At 41.5% G+C, this 17,024-nt stretch overlaps 3 non-coding genes across 3 annotated transcripts; 2 read left to right on the top strand and 1 right to left on the bottom strand.

Annotated features, from left to right (window-relative positions):
- The first annotated feature begins 257 nt into the window (after window positions 1-257).
- LOC120271376 lies at window positions 258-363 on the top strand. Its single transcript, XR_005539987.1, has one exon. It is a non-coding gene; the product is annotated as a small nucleolar RNA R71 (small nucleolar RNA).
- A 4,852-nt stretch (window positions 364-5,215) lies between these two features.
- On the top strand, window positions 5,216-5,322 carry LOC120271350. Its single transcript, XR_005539963.1, has one exon. It is a non-coding gene; the product is annotated as a small nucleolar RNA R71 (small nucleolar RNA).
- An 11,337-nt stretch (window positions 5,323-16,659) lies between these two features.
- LOC120271243 lies at window positions 16,660-16,766 on the bottom strand. The gene has a single exon (XR_005539862.1). It is a non-coding gene; the product is annotated as a small nucleolar RNA R71 (small nucleolar RNA).
- Between the last annotated feature and the right edge of the window lie 258 nt (window positions 16,767-17,024).

Genomic DNA, 17,024 nt, shown 5'->3' on the forward strand with positions numbered 1-17,024 from the left:
GATGGAAGATCTAACTTCTTACTCAAATTTTCCACTTGAGCCGCCAATGAAGTTACTGCATCTATCTCATGGAGACCGGCCACTTTTTTCTTCTCCCTAGCATTCCATTGTAGCTGTTTAACCCCATTTCTTCAATTAACTGACGGGCCTCATCGGGGGTCTTGCTACCTAAGGTACCTCCTGCTGCCGCATCCAAGAGTTGCCTTGTACTCAGGTTCAAACCATTGTAAAAGGTCTAAACAATCATTCACTCTGGAAATAAGTGTTGCGAGCACTTTCTCAGGAGCTCCTTGAACCTTTACCATGTCTCAAATAGAGACTCCAATTCCAACTGAACAAAAGATGAGATCTCATTCCTAAGCTTCGTGGATTTTTGACACGTCCGAATATGTGTATAAACCGCAAGTGCACGGGTGTCGAAGTAATAATTACCCGGTGAGTCGGGTAGTCGAATCCACGGTGAACGGAAGTATTAGTAATAACCACTTCTCAATTATCTAGTCGGAATCAATGAATATGATGAAGTGAACTAATTGCAAGCAAAGCAAACAAGTGTGCAAGAAATAAAGTAGAAGAGTCTCAATCACTAAGGATGAGGTATTCGGGCAATGATCCCCCTAAGATCTTCCTTAAAGCTCAAGATTCACTAAATGCTCTAGAATCGAGTCTAATGAGTCAAGATAGTCCAACGATAACCAATCCTTGTCTCCAAGCAAAAGGCACTAGTCCCCTACAAGGTCCCGGTGGAGAAATCGACCAATCTCAACACTTCACACCCTATATGACCGCATTATGCTATAAGGAAAACTAAGAGCGAAACCGATTCCTAAATGTAGATCCAACCCTAATTCCTGGCGAAGGATCCTAACCCCCTACAAGGTCCCGGCGGAGAAATTGAGCAATCTCACGCCTCACACCAAATATGGTTGCAAAGAGAATATGGAATACGGAGATAGGAAACACTCAATCGAAGGGGAAAGGGGACACTCCTCCATCTCAAGGCTCACCCTCTCAACCCTCTTTAATCTTGGAAATCTAACTCTAATGGAGACCTCTCACATCAAAGTATTAAATCATGCAATGTAAATCAACCACAAGGATTAACAACACTAGCAAGCAATTAAATCACAAGATTAAAACTCAAGACAACTCGGATTCACTAGAAGCATTAAGAGAATCAATCCAAAATATAAATCTTAGGGTTCACATGCTTAAATACCCACTAGGGTTTGGCCCTCCATGGGCCTAGTTACAAAACAATAATGGATACAATGAAAAGCAATAAAACCCATAGAGAAAACCCGCTCGACTCGGCGGATTGGCCTTGATTGGTAGTTCTACGTCTTGAAGGGTTCCTCTCCGAAGCTAGGGTCGCCAATGGCTCCCCAAAAATGCTATGACGTCGAAGGAACCTATCAAAGTTGGTGAAGAACTCCCTCTCAATCGGCGAAGACCTTCTCCTCAAACCCTAGCCGCCTCTCTCTCAATGTCTATGCTCAAAGCTCCACAAAAAGTCCCTTTAGAATCGGCCAAAAGGTGTATTTATAGCCTCACATCGCGTCTGTCACGTGCCCCCACGCGCCCGCGTGGATTTTCCACGCGCCCGGGTGGGTTGCAGGAATTTCCACGCAAGCGCGCGGAATTTCCACAGTACTTTTGCTACAGTGATTTCCACAAACGCGATGATAAACATTCTCCTCTTAAGGCCACACGATCGGGCACACGATCATATGGTAGGCTGTACGGCTTTTCCTTCATCAATGCGTCTTGAAAGGTCTTGAAATCTTTACAAAGAGGAGGAATGTGGAGACATGGCTGCCTTTGTGCCCTTCCATTAATAACTTGGATTGCAAAACTATGGAAGTTGGCACACATCTCCTCATACACGAACTCCTCTTGTGTCTTCCAACTTGATTTGTACAAGAACTCCCAATATTATGCCATGATAGCCTATCTTCGCTCCCTTTTGAAATACCAATGCCTTCACAACCTATATGCCTAAAAGAACACCCAATACACGAAATGAGACATAAACTGTACAACATATAATGCTCAATGTATGTAAAACATGCATAAAAACATGTTCAGTCAAGCACTTATCAATTTTCCGGGAGGGAAATAACGGGCAAGAAAAGCTTCTGCCATCTCGTCCCATGTGGTAATTGATGCTCTAGGTAATGAGTATAGCCACTGCTTCGCTCTCCCCTTTAGGGAAAATGGGAAAGCTCGCAACTTGATGGTATCATTAATCATCCCGTTTATCTTCAGCATATAACACAACTCAAGAAAACTCTCTATATGACTGTTTGGATCCTCACACCCCTTTTTCTTCTCCCTAGCATTCCATTGTAGCTGTTTAACCCCATTTCTTCAATTAACTGACGGGCCTCATCGGGGGTCTTGCTACCTAAGGTACCTCGTGCTGCCGTATCCAAGAGTTGCCTTGTACTCAGGTTCAAACCATTGTAAAAGGTCTGAACAATCATCCACTCTGGAAATAAGTGTTGCGGGCACTTTCTCAGGAGCTCCTTGAACCTTTACCATTCTCAAATAGAGACTCTAATTCCAACTGAACAAAGGATGAGATCTCATTCCTAAGCTTCATGGATTTTCCGGGAGGGAAATAACGGGCAAGAAAAGCTTCTGCCATCTCGTCCCATGTGGTAATTGATGCTCTAGGTAATGAGTGTAGCCACTGCTTCGCTCTCCCCTTTAGGGAAAATTGGAAGGCTCGCAACTTGATGGCATCATTCATCACCCCGTTTATCTTCACCATATCACACAACTCAAGAAATCTCTCTATATTACTGTTTGGATCCTCATCGACCAAACCATTGAACTGTGTGGATTGCTGTAACATGTGGATGAATGCCTGCTTCAGCTTGAAGTTATGAGCTGTAATCGGGGAATGCACAATACTCGTTTGTGTCCCTCATCTCTGAAGGTTTGGAATAATCGGATAATGTCCGTTGTTGCTCATTCTGTTCTGCCATGTTTTTAGATTCTTCCACTTCCAAATCAGTTAGATTAGACTGTTCTTGCATATGCTCTTTCCCTTTTCTTCTTAGTGTATGTTCAAGTTCGGGATCTCCTTCAATCAATATTGAGGGGTTCCCTCGGGTCATAACCTGGAGCTGCACCCAAAAAGAAAGAAAAAGAAATTAGAACTATGATAAAATAAGAAGATATGAAATAGAATGTATGGTGAAATAGCTAAGAAACAAAAGTGCAAAGAATCTCTAAACGCCTACTCCCCGGCAACGGCGCCAAAAACTTGACAATGTCCCCTTTCTTATATCCCGCAAGTTCACGGGTTTGTCGAAGTAATAATCCCGGATGAGTGGGTATCATATCCAAAGGGAGTAAGGAATAAAAATACTTAATTCTCTTCTTAACTATGTGAAACGGGAATAGTGATATATGTGACAATGATTCAATTCTCAAAAGTAAAAAACAACAAGTAAGAGAGCACAAGTAAAAGAGAAGGTAATGCAATTGATAAAGATGGGGTACCCGGATATTGCTCCAACTAGGACAATGGTTTCAAGTGCAAGAACACTCTATTATGCTTCCTAATTAATGCAATAGTTAGTTATGGAAATCCTTAATTACATAGTCCGAAATCTAAGTTCAACGATACCTAACTCTATACATATCCCGGAGGAGAGATTGGATAACCTTTCAACCTTGCACTTGCATAGAATTGCAATGAGCTCTAAGGATTCCAAGTGATAAATCTCTTCCTAATTATAAACCTAACCCTTTGGTCCATGTGGAAGGTCCCTAACCACAATTAAGCCCTAGATACTAAGATCACTTCTAGGCTTCACTCCATTGCACTAGAAACTAAGCCCCAGCGGAAGGTCATCCCTTAGACCATTCACTCTATTATGGTCGCAAAGAACTCGAGGAACTGAGGTAGAATCTAACACATTGGGTGGGAAAGGGGACTCTCCTGTACCTCTCGACTCACTCTCTCGACCCTCTCCAACCTAGCTTTGTCTAACACTCGTGGTGTGTCACTCACTCACAAGGTTACCAACAAGAACTCTCAACCCTAGTGTCACTCTAGGGGAGTATTCAAACAATCAAGCATTCAAGGTTGGAACTCACAATAAACATCAATTAATTGAAAGCATAATAAAGAGATTCAATGAAACGAATACATCCTAGGGTTCACAAATACCCAAGTACCGACTAGGGGTTTAGCTCTCCATGGAGCTAATTACAATCAAAGAAATAGAATGTAAAAGCAATGAATCCATAGAACCCCCTCGATAGTCATGTCGATGGTCTTGTGGAGAGTCCTCTACTCGTCGCAAAAGGTCCTTTGTCCGGCCTAGGATACACCTCGCTGGATCGATGCCGACTAAAGCTCTCCCAATAACCTTCTTCCAAACGATGCGCGATGTCAAAGCCATTGAACCTCTCCAAAACCTTAGCCAATACCTCTCATAAGCCAAGTCGAAGCCCTCTCTCAAGTTGGGGAAAAGATCGAGAAAAGAGTCCTGAAATCGGGGCTAAATTGGCTATAAATAGGGCTGGAATCGGGGATCCACACGCCCCTGTGGATTTTTCACACAGGCGTGTGGAAATTCCACACGCCCGTGTGGATTCTCTATTCTACAGTTTTCTCTGCTGGCTGTGAACAGTGATGCTACAGCACTTTGCCACAGGGTTGCTACAGTACTCTGCTACAGTGTCCGACCTAAAATACTTCCCGAATCCATACTTTCATCGAGGTAACACAAACGGGCATACGTTCACGTCGTGGATCACTTTGCTTCTTGTGCCCCTCCAAATGGTTGATTATGACTGCCCTTGCCCCTCCAAATGGTTGTCCTAACTCAAATACGTGGATGTTGGCACACACTCTAGCATCTCACACCCGACCTATGCCTTCGCGTTTGAACCTTAGCAAGATTTCCTCCAAAATCGGTGCATTATGATCCACATTGGCTTCTTTCCTTCATAATCGGCCTCACAACCCTACCTGCATAAAAGTAACATAAAAACACACATATTAGTGTAAAACCCGAGAAAGCTAATACTTAACATAAGGAAAAGAATGCTTCACATTCATATCGCACAAGCACTTATCAGAGCCTCTTCGGGGGTCTTACTGCACATTGTACCTCCTGCGGTGACATATAGAAGTTGTCTTGTACCGGATTCAACCCATTGTAAAATAGTTTGTATGATCAACCATTCAGGAAATCCATGATGTGGACACTTCTGCAAAAGGTCCTTGAATTGCTCCCATGTCTCAAACATGAACTGAAGCTCCATCTGAATAATCGACGATATCTCATTATGAAGCTTTGTCGACTTTCCCAAAGCGAAGTATCTCGCAAGGAAAGCTTCGACCATCTCATTCCAAGTAATGATGGATGCTTTTGGTAAGGAATGAAGTCACTGCTTGGCCCTTCCTTTGAGAGAGAATAGGAAAGCCCTCAATCTAATAGCATCATCAAAACACCATTAATCAACATATCACAAACTTCTAAGAAGTTCTTGATGTAATTGTTTGGGTCCTCATTGGCCAAACCATTGAACTGCACTAACTACTGAATCATCTGGATGAATACCGGCTTTAGTTCAAAATTCAGAGCTGTTATTGAGGGTCGCACAATACTCGATTGTGTGCCCAAAACTAAGGGTCTAGCATAATCATAAATTGTTCTCTGTTGCTTATTTTGTTCTGCCATGTTGTCTGACACTTTAACTTCTATTTCAGCTTGATTTGACGGTTCTTGCACAGGTTCATTACCCCTTATTCTAAGTATTCGTTCAAGTTCAGGATCACCTTCAATTAATATCGAAGGGTTTCCTCGGGTCATAACCTGGACCTGCACCAAAAGAAAGAAAACAAATCAGAATGATGATAGGATAAGAATATATGAAATAGAATAAATGATGAATAGCTAAGATAGCAAAGTGCAAAGTATCTCTAAATGACTCAACGACGCCAAAAACTTGATAATTCTCCTTGTGTGTGACCTGCAAATGTATGGGTTTATTGATGTAATAAATCCCAAGTGAGTGGGTATCGTATCCACAAGGAGTAGGGAATAAAAACACTTAAATTACTACTTAACCAAGTAAAGATGAAACAATGATTGTGTTGATAAGATGTAATGTAAACAAAATAAAAGAAACAAGAAAGAGAGGGACAAATAAATGAGAGGAAAAGGAATCGATAAGAAGTGGGGTACTCCGATATTGTTCCGCCTAGGATTGTTGCTTCAAGTGTAAAACCAACTATTATGCTTCCTTACTAATGCTCAATGAGTCGTGGACATCCTAAGATATACTGTCCCAAACCTAAGGTCGACCATGACTAACTCTACACTATGCCCCGGCGAGGAAATTGACCAATCTCAACACCTCACACTGTATAAAGTTGCAAGATGCTCTAGAGATTCCATGTGATAAACCCAATTCCTATATGCAGACCCAACCCTTTGGTCCAGGAGAAAGGCCCCTAGTCATAATTAAGCCTCAGTTACTAAGGATTACTTCCACGCTTTACTCTGTTGCTCGCGCAACTAAGCCCCAGCGGAGTTCTTCTCTTAGTACTTCACTCTATTGTGACCCAAAGAACTCTAGGAAATGGAGGTAGTATAAATCACATAGAGGAGAAAGGGGATGCTCCGCTACCTCTCGACTCACCCTCTCGACCCTCTCCAATCTAGCTTTATCTAACCATCATGGTGTGTCACTCACTCACAAGGGTTACCAATGTGAACTCTCAATCCTAGTGTCACACTAATGGAAAATTCATTCAATAAGCATTCAAGACTGGAACTCAATTAAAACATCAATTAAGGAAAGCATAATAAAAGGTTAATGAAACAAATACATCCTAGGGTTCACAAATCCAAGTACCCACTAGGGGGTTTAGCTCTCCATGGAGAAAGATACAATCAATAGCAAAATTGAAAGTAAAAGCAAGTACTCCATAAACCCCCCCTCCCCCGGTAGTGATGTCAATGGTCGTAGCCTCATCCTCTCCAAAGATATTCTTGCCAAGCTTAGGGCACACCTCACCGGATCGGTGCCGATGAAAGCTTCCCCAATAACTATCTTCTAAGAGAAATGCGGTGTCAAAGCCATAGAATCACTCCAAAAGCCTTGCCAATGCCTCTCCAAACCCTAGCCGAAAGCCTCTTAAGAGTTCGAGAAATGATGGAAAGAAGGATGTTGAAATCAGGCTGAATAGTGGCTTTACATAGTCTAGAATCGGGCATCCACACGGCCCTGTGGATTTTCCATATGGCCCTGTAGAATTTCCACACGGGCGTGTGGATTCTCTGGAATTCTAATTTTCGATGGGCTATAAACAGTAGCTTCTACAGTGGATTGCTACCATATTTTACTATTATCGTACAAGTCGGGATACGCAAATGTGACTGCCTTTATGCCCCTCCAACTCATTGTAATTACTTAAATTCATGGACATTGGCACACATTTATGTATCTTGAGCCCGACTTGTTTCTTTACGTTTGTTCCTTCCAAGATTTCATAAAATAGTGCATTTACGATATACATTAGCTTCTTTCTTTCACATTCGGCTCCATAACCCTACATGCACAAAAAAAAACAAACACACATGTATTAGCGCTAAAATATGATGAAATTAATGCTCATCATAATGAAAGAATACTTTGCCTTCTTATCACACAAACACTTATCAGTTGATTCTTCAGTCATTCTTGGTTGCTCCTTGACACACCGCTCGCGTGTGTGTACCACAACTGCAGGGGTTGTCGAAGTAATAAAATAAATTGGTGAGTGGGTAGTCGAATCCATATGGAGTAAATGTCCAGAAGTAGAAAGTATTGCTATGTAGCTAGAGTGAAAACCAATTTATGATCTTGATTCACAATATCAATGCAAATAAAAGTAAAAGAAAAAAGAGAAAGCAAGAAGAATAAAGATAGGTAATCAATGATAAAATGGGGTACCCGGACAATGCTCACCCTAGGACTATTGTTTCAAGTGCAAAACTAATAATATGTCTCCTAATTGAAGTCTAATGAGTCATGGAAATCCAAAGACACAAGGTCCCAAACATAAGGTCAACCGTGACTAGCCCTCTACATTATACCCCCGCGCAAAGGAAGACTCTCAACATGACAATGCCACTTGAGTATATCCCGCAAGTGCATGGCTTTGTCAAAGTAATAAAAATCCCAGATGAGTGCGTATCGTATCTAGTGGGAGTAGGGAATAAAAACACTTAGATTGTTTCTTAACTATGTGAAAGATAAATAGTGATTTGTGTGACAATATATAAAATAACAAAACTAAAAAAACAAGAAAGAGAGCACAAGTAAAGGAGAAGGTAAGGCAATTGATATAAATGGGGTACCCAGATATTGTTCCATCTAGGACAATCATTTCAAGTGCAAAAACCTCTATTATGCTTTCTAACTAAGGCAATAATAAGTCGTGGAGATCCTTTAATACATGGTCCCAAATCTAAGGTCAACCATGGCTAACTCTATACATGTCCTGGAAAAAAAGTTGAATAACCTCTCAACCTCGCACTCGTATAGAATTGCAATGAGTTCTAGGGATTCCAAGTGATAAATCCTCTTCCTAGATGTTGGCCTAATTCTTTCGTCTAGGTGGAAGGTCCCTAACCACAATTAAGCCTTAGGTGCTAAGATCACTTCAACGCTTCACTCCGTTACCTCTACAAGTAAGCCCCAGCGGAATGTCATCCCTTAGCCCATTCACTCTACTATGACAACAAAGAACTCGAGGAAATGGAGGTAGAATAAATCACACTGGAGGGGAAAGGGGACGCTCCGCTATCTCTCGACTCACCCTCTCAACCCTCTCCAATCTAGCTTTATCTAATTCTCGTAGTGTGTCACTCACACACAAGGGTTACCAATAAGAACTCTTGACCCTAGTGTCACTCTAAGGGAGTATTCATACAATCAAGCATATAAGATTGGAACTTAAATAAAACATCAATTAATTGAAAGCATAATAAAGAGGTTCAATGAAACGAATACATCCTAGGGTTCACAAACACCCAAGTACCCACTAGGGGTTTTAGCTCTCCATGGAGCTAATTACAATCAATGAAATCAAATGTAAAAGTAAAGAATCCTTAGAAACCCTACTCGATAGTCATAGCGATAGTCTTGTGGAGAGTCCTCTACTCGTCTAAGGGTCCCTTTGTCCAGCCTAGGATACACCTCGCCGGATTGGTGCCGACGAAAGCTCTCCCACTAACCTTCTTCCAAATAGAGCGTGATGTGGAAGTCGTAGAACCTCTCCAAATCCCTAGCCAGTATCTTTCAAAACCCTAGTCGCAGCCCTCTCTCAAGTTGCGAAAAATATGGAGAAAAGAATGCTGAAATCGGGGCTGAAATCGGCTTTTCAAAAGACTAGAATCAGAAATCCACACACCCCTATGAGTACCCCTGTGGATTTTCCTCACGGGCATGGAGAATTTACACACGCCCGTGTGGATTCTCTGTTTTGCTCATTTTTCGGCCAGCTGTAAATAGTACCTGCTACAGTAAAGTGCTACAGTATTTAGCTACGATGCCTGCTGCACTACTGGCCCGGAACACTCCCAAATTCACACTTTTATCGAGGTAACATAAACAAGCACACTTTTTACGTTGTAGATCGGTTTGCTTCTTTAATAAACGGACACGTTGGTGGAGATCTTGCTATACATGGACAAGCCGGAATGCTTGAATGTGACTGCCTTTGTGCCCCTCTAAATCATTGTGCTAACTTGAATACAAGGAGGTTGACAGACATTCTCGCATCTTGAACCTGACTTATGTCTTCGCATTTGAACCTTCTTAAGATTTTCTCGAAATGGTGCATTCACGATCTACATTGGCTTCTTTTTCTAACATTCGGCTTCACAACCCTATATGCATGAAAGTAACATAAATACACATATATTAGCATTAAAACCCGATAAAAGTGATGCTCATCATAAGGAAAGAACACTTTGCATTCTTATCACACAAGCACTTATCACAACACCTCACATTGTGTAGGGCTGCTTGAGGCTCCAGGGAGTCCAAGTGATAAACCCTATTCCCTAATTTAGTTCTAACCCTTTCATCCAGGAAAAAGACCCCTAGTCATGATTAAGCCCAAGGGGAAAGGAGACATTCCGCTACCTCTCGACTCACCTTCTCAACCCTCTTCAACCTTGTTATGTCTAACCCATAATAAAGTGTCACTCATTCAAAAGGATTAACTAGATAGATTCTTGATAAGTGCTTGAGTTTTAGTAATATGAAGTATTCTTTTCTTACGTTGAGCATTACCTTTATCATATTTTAGCACTAATATATGTGTATTTTTGTTACTTTTGTGCATGCAGGGTTGTGGATTCAAGAATGAAAGAAAGAAGCTAAAGTAGATCGTGATTGCATTGTGTTGATGAAATCTTGGAATGAATAAACGCAAACACACAAGTTTTATAAATTCGCACAGGCATGTGGAAATTCCACACACCCCTGTGGATTCCCAATTCCAGCCCTATTTAAAGCCGCAACTTGTACCAATTTGGCGATCCATCTTTCTATCACTTCTCTATCTTTTCCCCAACTTTGGAGAGGCCTGTGGCTAGGGTTTAGAGGGGTTTTGGAAAGGCTTTAAGAGTGGTTCTATGGCTTTGACACCGCATTTCTCTTGTAAAAGAGTTATTGGGGGTTTTACTTATGGATTGCATGTGTTTACTTTCGATTTCATTATTGATTGTATCTTGCTCCATGGAGGGCTAAACCCTTAGTGGGTGCATGGATTTGTGAACCCTAGGATGTATTTGTTTCATTAACCTTTTATTATACTTTTCTTAATTGATGTGTTTAATTGAGTTCCAATCTTGAATGCTTGTTGAATGATTTCTCAATTAGAGTGATACTAGGGTTGAGAGTCTACATTGGTAATCCTTTTGAGTGAGTGACACACCATGAGGGCTAACCCTAGTATCACTCACAAGGGGTCTTTCGCCTAGACCAAAGGATTAAATCTACATATAGGAATAGTGTTTATCACTTGAAATCCTTAGAGTTTCTTTCAACTGTACATAGTGTGAGGTGTTGAGACTGATTGATTTCTCCACCGGGGCATAGTGTAGAATTAGTCACGGTTGACCTTAGGTTTGGGACAATGTATTTTAGGATTTCCATGACTCATTAAGCATCAGTTAGGAGACATAATAGTTGGTTTTGCCCTTGAAGCAATAATCCTAGGAGGAACAATATCCGAGTGGCCTATTTTTTATCAATTGCCTTTCCTCTCATTTTATCATGCCTCACTTCCTTATTTTCTTTAGTTTTGTTTACATTGATTTTATCACCACCACTATTATTTCATCTTCACTTAGTTAAGTAGCAATCTTTGTGTTTCTAACCACTACTCCATGTGGACACAATAACCTAGTCACCTGGGATTTATTACTTTGATAAACCCGTGCAGTTGCGGGTCACACGCAAGGTGTGTACCAATTCCCAACCTTAGTGTCACTTGACAATACCCCTTGCGTGTGACCTATAAATTCACGGGTTTGTCGAGTAATAAATTCCCAGGTGAGTGGGGTATCGTATCCATAGGAATAAAAATACAAGTGTTTCTACTCAACCAAGCGAAGATGGAATAACATTTGTGTTGATAAAGTGTGATGTAAACAAGAATAAAATGAACAAGAAAGAGAAGCACCGATAAGTGAGAGGAAAGGCAATCGATATAAAGTGGGGTACTCGGATGTTGTTCCGCCTAGGATTATTGTTTCAAGTGCAAAACCAACTATTATGCTTCCTAACTAATGCATTAATGAGTCATGGAAATCCTACAATACACGGTCCCAAATCTAAGGTCAACCGTGACTAACTTTATACTATGCCCTGGCAGAGAAATCAAACAGTCTCAACACCTCATACTGTATAAAGTTACATGGAGTTCTAGGGATTCCAAGTGATAAACCCTATTCTTATATGTAGACCTAACTCTTTGGTCCAGGTGAAAGGCCCCTAGTCACAATTAAGACAAGGATACTAAAGTTCACTTCAACGCTTCACTCTGACACTCACACAACTAAGCCCCAGTGGAGTTCATCATCTAGTACTTCGCTCTATTACGACTGCAAAGACGTCTAGGAAATGGAGGTAGGAAATATCATATCGGAGGGGAAAGGGAATGATACGCTACCTCTTGACTCACCCTCTCAACCATATCCAATCTAGCATTGTCTAACCCTCATGGTGTGTCACTCACTCACAGGGATTACCAAAGTAAACTCTTAACACTAGTGTTACTCTAACGGAGAAATAATTCAATAAGCATTCAAGATAGGAACTCAATTAAAACATCAATTAAGGAATGCATAATAGAAATTTAATGAAACAAATACATCCTAGGGTTTCACAAATCCTAGTACCCAGTAGGGATTTAGCTCTTCATGGAGCAAGATACAATCAATCATAAAATCAAACATAAAAACAAGTAATCGATAGGAAAATCCCCTAAGTAGTCGTGTCAATGGTCTTGTGGAGTAGTCTCGTCTCTTTCAAAAGTCCCTTTGTCCGATCTAGGATATACCTTGCCACATTGATTGCGACGAAAGCTCGAACAATAACCTTCTTCGAAGTGGACCGCAGTGTCAAAGCCGTAGAACCACTCCAAAGACTTGCCAAAAGCCTCTCTAAACCCTAGCCGACGCCTCTCAAAAGATGAAGAAAAGTTGGAGAGAAGGATGAAAAATGGCCCCCAAAATCGGCTCTTAAAAGTGTAGCGTGGTGTATTGGTACAGTGTTTTGCTACAGCGCTTGCTACAGTACTCCGCCAAAACACTCCTGATACCACACCTTTCGTTGACCCAACATAAGTTAGCACACGTCTATGCCATAGATCGCAATGCTTCTTCAACATAAAAGCCTCATTAGTAAAGATCCTGTTATCAATGAACAAGTCGAGATACGCAAATGTAACTACCTTCGTGCCCCTCCAACTCATAATAATTGCTTGAATACATGGAGGTTGCCACACATTCACGTATCCTTGAGCCCAACTTGTGTCTTCGCGTTTGTCCCATCCGAGATTCCACCAAACAATGCATTCACGATCTACTTTTGGCTTCTTTTCTTGATACTTAGCTTCACAACCCTACATTGCACAAAAGAACACAAATACACATGTATCAGTGTTAAAACCTGATAAAAGTAATTCTCATTAGAAGGAAATAATATTTCGCACTCTTATCACACAAGCACTTATCAAAGTCCCCCACACTTAAGCTGTTTGCTTATCCTCAAGAAAAAATAAAACATTGAAGCATAGAAGAAGGAAATATTGGAAGTGCTTGGCCTTAGGTTCACCAAAGCATGCTAAGGGAGCATTCTACAATTACGGGAAATTTCAACATTAAATACAAAAAATCAATGCTCTAGCTAAAAACTTGAATAAAAAATGACAACAAACCCGAAATCGTGTAAGTGTGTGTAAACTCACTCAATTAAACCCAATATATACTCCTCAAAGTTCCAAGTATAAGGGACTTATTTAACTACATAACATAACAAAATAAAAGATGGTAGCAGCTTCACACATCCTCTAAGGTAGCCCTCTCTAAAGCGGCCGCTAAGCTGGCTTTCACACTTTCGAGGGTTTAGCTCATTTTTACCTGTGTGGTAGCTTTCACTCATCCCATGAGATAGCTCTTTCTCTTATTAGGACATAACTAGTATCCGACTTGTGATAGTAGATTCATACTTCATAGGTGGTAGCTCTTTCCACCCCCATGCACAACTAAACAATATATCTTTTTTTTCAACATTAACAAAAGAAACAACTCTAACAAGTCCCTTTAACATCAAACTTGAGTTTTCAAAAGAATTTAATGAGTGCGTAGTGCAACAAGTGTCAATTGGGAAAAAATTCCTAAACATTCAAGTAAAAACTAGACCATGAAGACATTCAATGTTAAAAATTCACATAAACTCAAGAATACAATCATTACAATTAAGGTGAACCACTATTGGCTATGTGAGCATGTATATCAATCAACTTGTGTAAAAGACGTGTGCACGTGAAACTCGCCCCGACACTTAAGTTGTACAATGTCAACAATGTATGCATGCAAGCTGATAAGTGCTTGTGCGATACGAATGCGAAGCGTTCATTCCTTATGTGGAGCATTACTTTTCTCGGGTTTTTACACTAATATGTGTGTTTTTATGTTACTTTTATGCAAGTAGGGTTGTGAGGCCGAGTATGAAGGAAATAGGCCAATGTGGATCACAATGCACCAATTTTGGAGGAAATCTTGCTAACGTTCAAACGCGAAGACATAGGTCAGGTGTGAGATGCTAGAGTGTGTGCCAACCTCCTCATATTCGAGTGGGCACATCCATTTGGAGGGGCACAAAGGCAGTCACATTCGAGCATTTTGACTTATGCACATAGAACAAGAGCTCCACCAATGTGTATACCATTGAAGAAGCAAGTGATCCATGACGTGAACGTGTGCCCGTTACGTTACCCCGATGAAAGTATGGAATTGGGAAGCTATTCAGGTCGAATACTGTAGAAGAGCACTATAGCAACACTGTAGCATATATTGTAGCATCACTGCTCACAGCCGACCGAGAAACCAGAGAAACAGAGAATCCACACGGTCGTGTGGAAATTCCGCACGGGTGCGTGGAACACCCACGCCCGTGTAGCCGCCCGATTCCAGCCCTATTTAAAACCGATTTATCCCCGATATTGGTATTCCTTTCTCCATCTTTTCCCCAACTTGAGAGAGGGCTTCGGCTAGGTTTTTGAGGGGTATTGGCCAAGGTTTTGGAGAGGTTCTACGGCTCTGACATCGTCATTCCTTAGGAAGAAGGTTGGTAAGGAAGCTTCCGGCGAGGCGTATCCTATACCCGACGAGGGAATCCATGGTCGACGAGTAGAGGACTTTCCATAAGACCATCAACACGACTATTGAGGGGGTATCTTTATGGATTCATTGCTTTTACATTCTATTTCTTTGATTGTACTTAGCTCCATGGAGAGCTAAACCCCTAGTGGGTACTCAGGTATTGTGAACCCTAGGATGTATTTGTTTCTTTGAACCTCTTTATTATGCTTTCAATAAATTGATGTTTATTGCGAGTTCCAACCTTGAATGCTTGATTGTATGAACATTTCCCCTAGAGTGACACTAGGGTTGAGAGTTCTTGTTGGTAACCTTGTGAGTGAGTGACACACCACGAGCGTTAGACAAAGCTAGGTTGGAGAGGGTTGAGAGGGTGACTCGAGAGGTACAGGAGCGTCTCCTCTCCCCTCCGGTGTGATAGATTCTACCTCTGTTCTTTTAGTTCTTTGCGGCCATAATAGAGTGAATGGTCTAAGGGATGAACTTCCACTGGGGCTTAGTTGCACATGCAACGGAGTGATGCGCATTGAGGTGATCTTAATATCTAGGGCTCAATGTGGTTAGGGACCTTTCACCTGGACCAAAGGGTTAGGTCTATAATTAGGAAGAGATTTATCACTTGGAATCCCTAGAGCTCATTGCAACTCTATGTGAGTGCGAGATGTTGAGATTGTTCGATTTCTCCTCCGGGACATGTATAGAGTTAGGCATAGTTGACCTTAGATTTGGGACTATATAATTAAGGATTTCCACGACTCACCATTGCATTGATTAGGAAGCATAATAGAGGGTTCTTGCACTTGAAACAATTATCCTAGGTGGAGCATTATCCGGGTACCCCATCTTTATCGATTGCCTTATCCCCTTCTTTACTTTTGCTCTCTTACTTGTTGCTTTTACTGTTGAGAATTGAATCATTGTCACAATCATCATCATTGATCTTTTACATAGCTAAGAATCAAATTAAGTATTTTTATTCCCTACTCCCTGTGGATTCGATACCCGCTCACCCGGGATTATTACTTCGATAAATCCGTGCACTTACGGGATATACGCAAGGGGACCTTGTCAAGTTCTTGGCGCCATTGCCGGGGAGCTAGGTGTTTACAGATACTTTGCACTTTGTTTTCTTAGCTATTTCACCACACATTCTATTTCACGTCTTCTTATTCTATCATTGTTCTGGTTTTCTTTTTCTTTCCTTTTGGTGCAGCTCCAGGTTATGACCCGAGGGAATCCATCAATATTGATTGAAGGAGACCCTGAGCTTGAACATACACTTAGAAGAAAAGGGAAAGAACCTGTGCAAGAACAACATAATTCAGCTGATTTGGAAGGAGAGGAATCTGAAAACATGGCAGAACATAATGAGCAACAACAAACACTATCCGACTATGCCAGACCTTTAGTGTTGCGGACACAATCGAGTATTGTGTGTCCCCCGATTACAGCTCAAAACTTCGAGCTAAAGCCGGCATTCATCCATATGCTGCAGCAGTCCGCACAATTCAACGGTTTGGCCGCTGAGGATCCAAACAGACACATAGAGAGCTTTCTCGAGGTGTGCGATATGCTGAAGATAAATTGGGTGACGGATGGTGCCATCAAATTGAGAGCCTTCCCATTTTCTTTGAAGGGGATAGCGAAGCAGTGGCGACACTCATTACCTAGAGCATCAATCACTACATGGGAGAAGATGGTAGAAGCCTTTCTAGCCCGTTATTTTCATCCCGGAAAATCAGCAAAGCTTAGGAATTAGATCTCTTCCTTTGTTCAGTTGGAATTGGAGTCTCTATTCGAGACATGGGAAAAGTTCAAGGATCTCCTGAGAAAGTGTCCGCAACACGGATTCCCGGAGTGGATGATTGTTCAAACCTTTTACAATGGTTTGAACCCGAGTATAAGCAAACTCTTGGATGCGGCTGCAGGAGGTACCTTAGGTAGCAAAGCTCCCGATGAGGCTCGTGATAAGCTCCCCTTGCTTATATCCCACAAGTGCACAGGCTTGTCGAAGTAATAATCCCGGGTGAGCGGGGTCGAATCCACAGGGAGTAGGGAGTGAAAATACTTAATTTGATTCTTAGCTATGTGAAAGATCAATTGTGATAA

Source organism: Dioscorea cayenensis, chromosome 10 (genome assembly GCF_009730915.1).
Source record: "Dioscorea cayenensis subsp. rotundata cultivar TDr96_F1 chromosome 10, TDr96_F1_v2_PseudoChromosome.rev07_lg8_w22 25.fasta, whole genome shotgun sequence".
Classification (NCBI taxonomy): domain Eukaryota; kingdom Viridiplantae; phylum Streptophyta; class Magnoliopsida; order Dioscoreales; family Dioscoreaceae; genus Dioscorea; species Dioscorea cayenensis.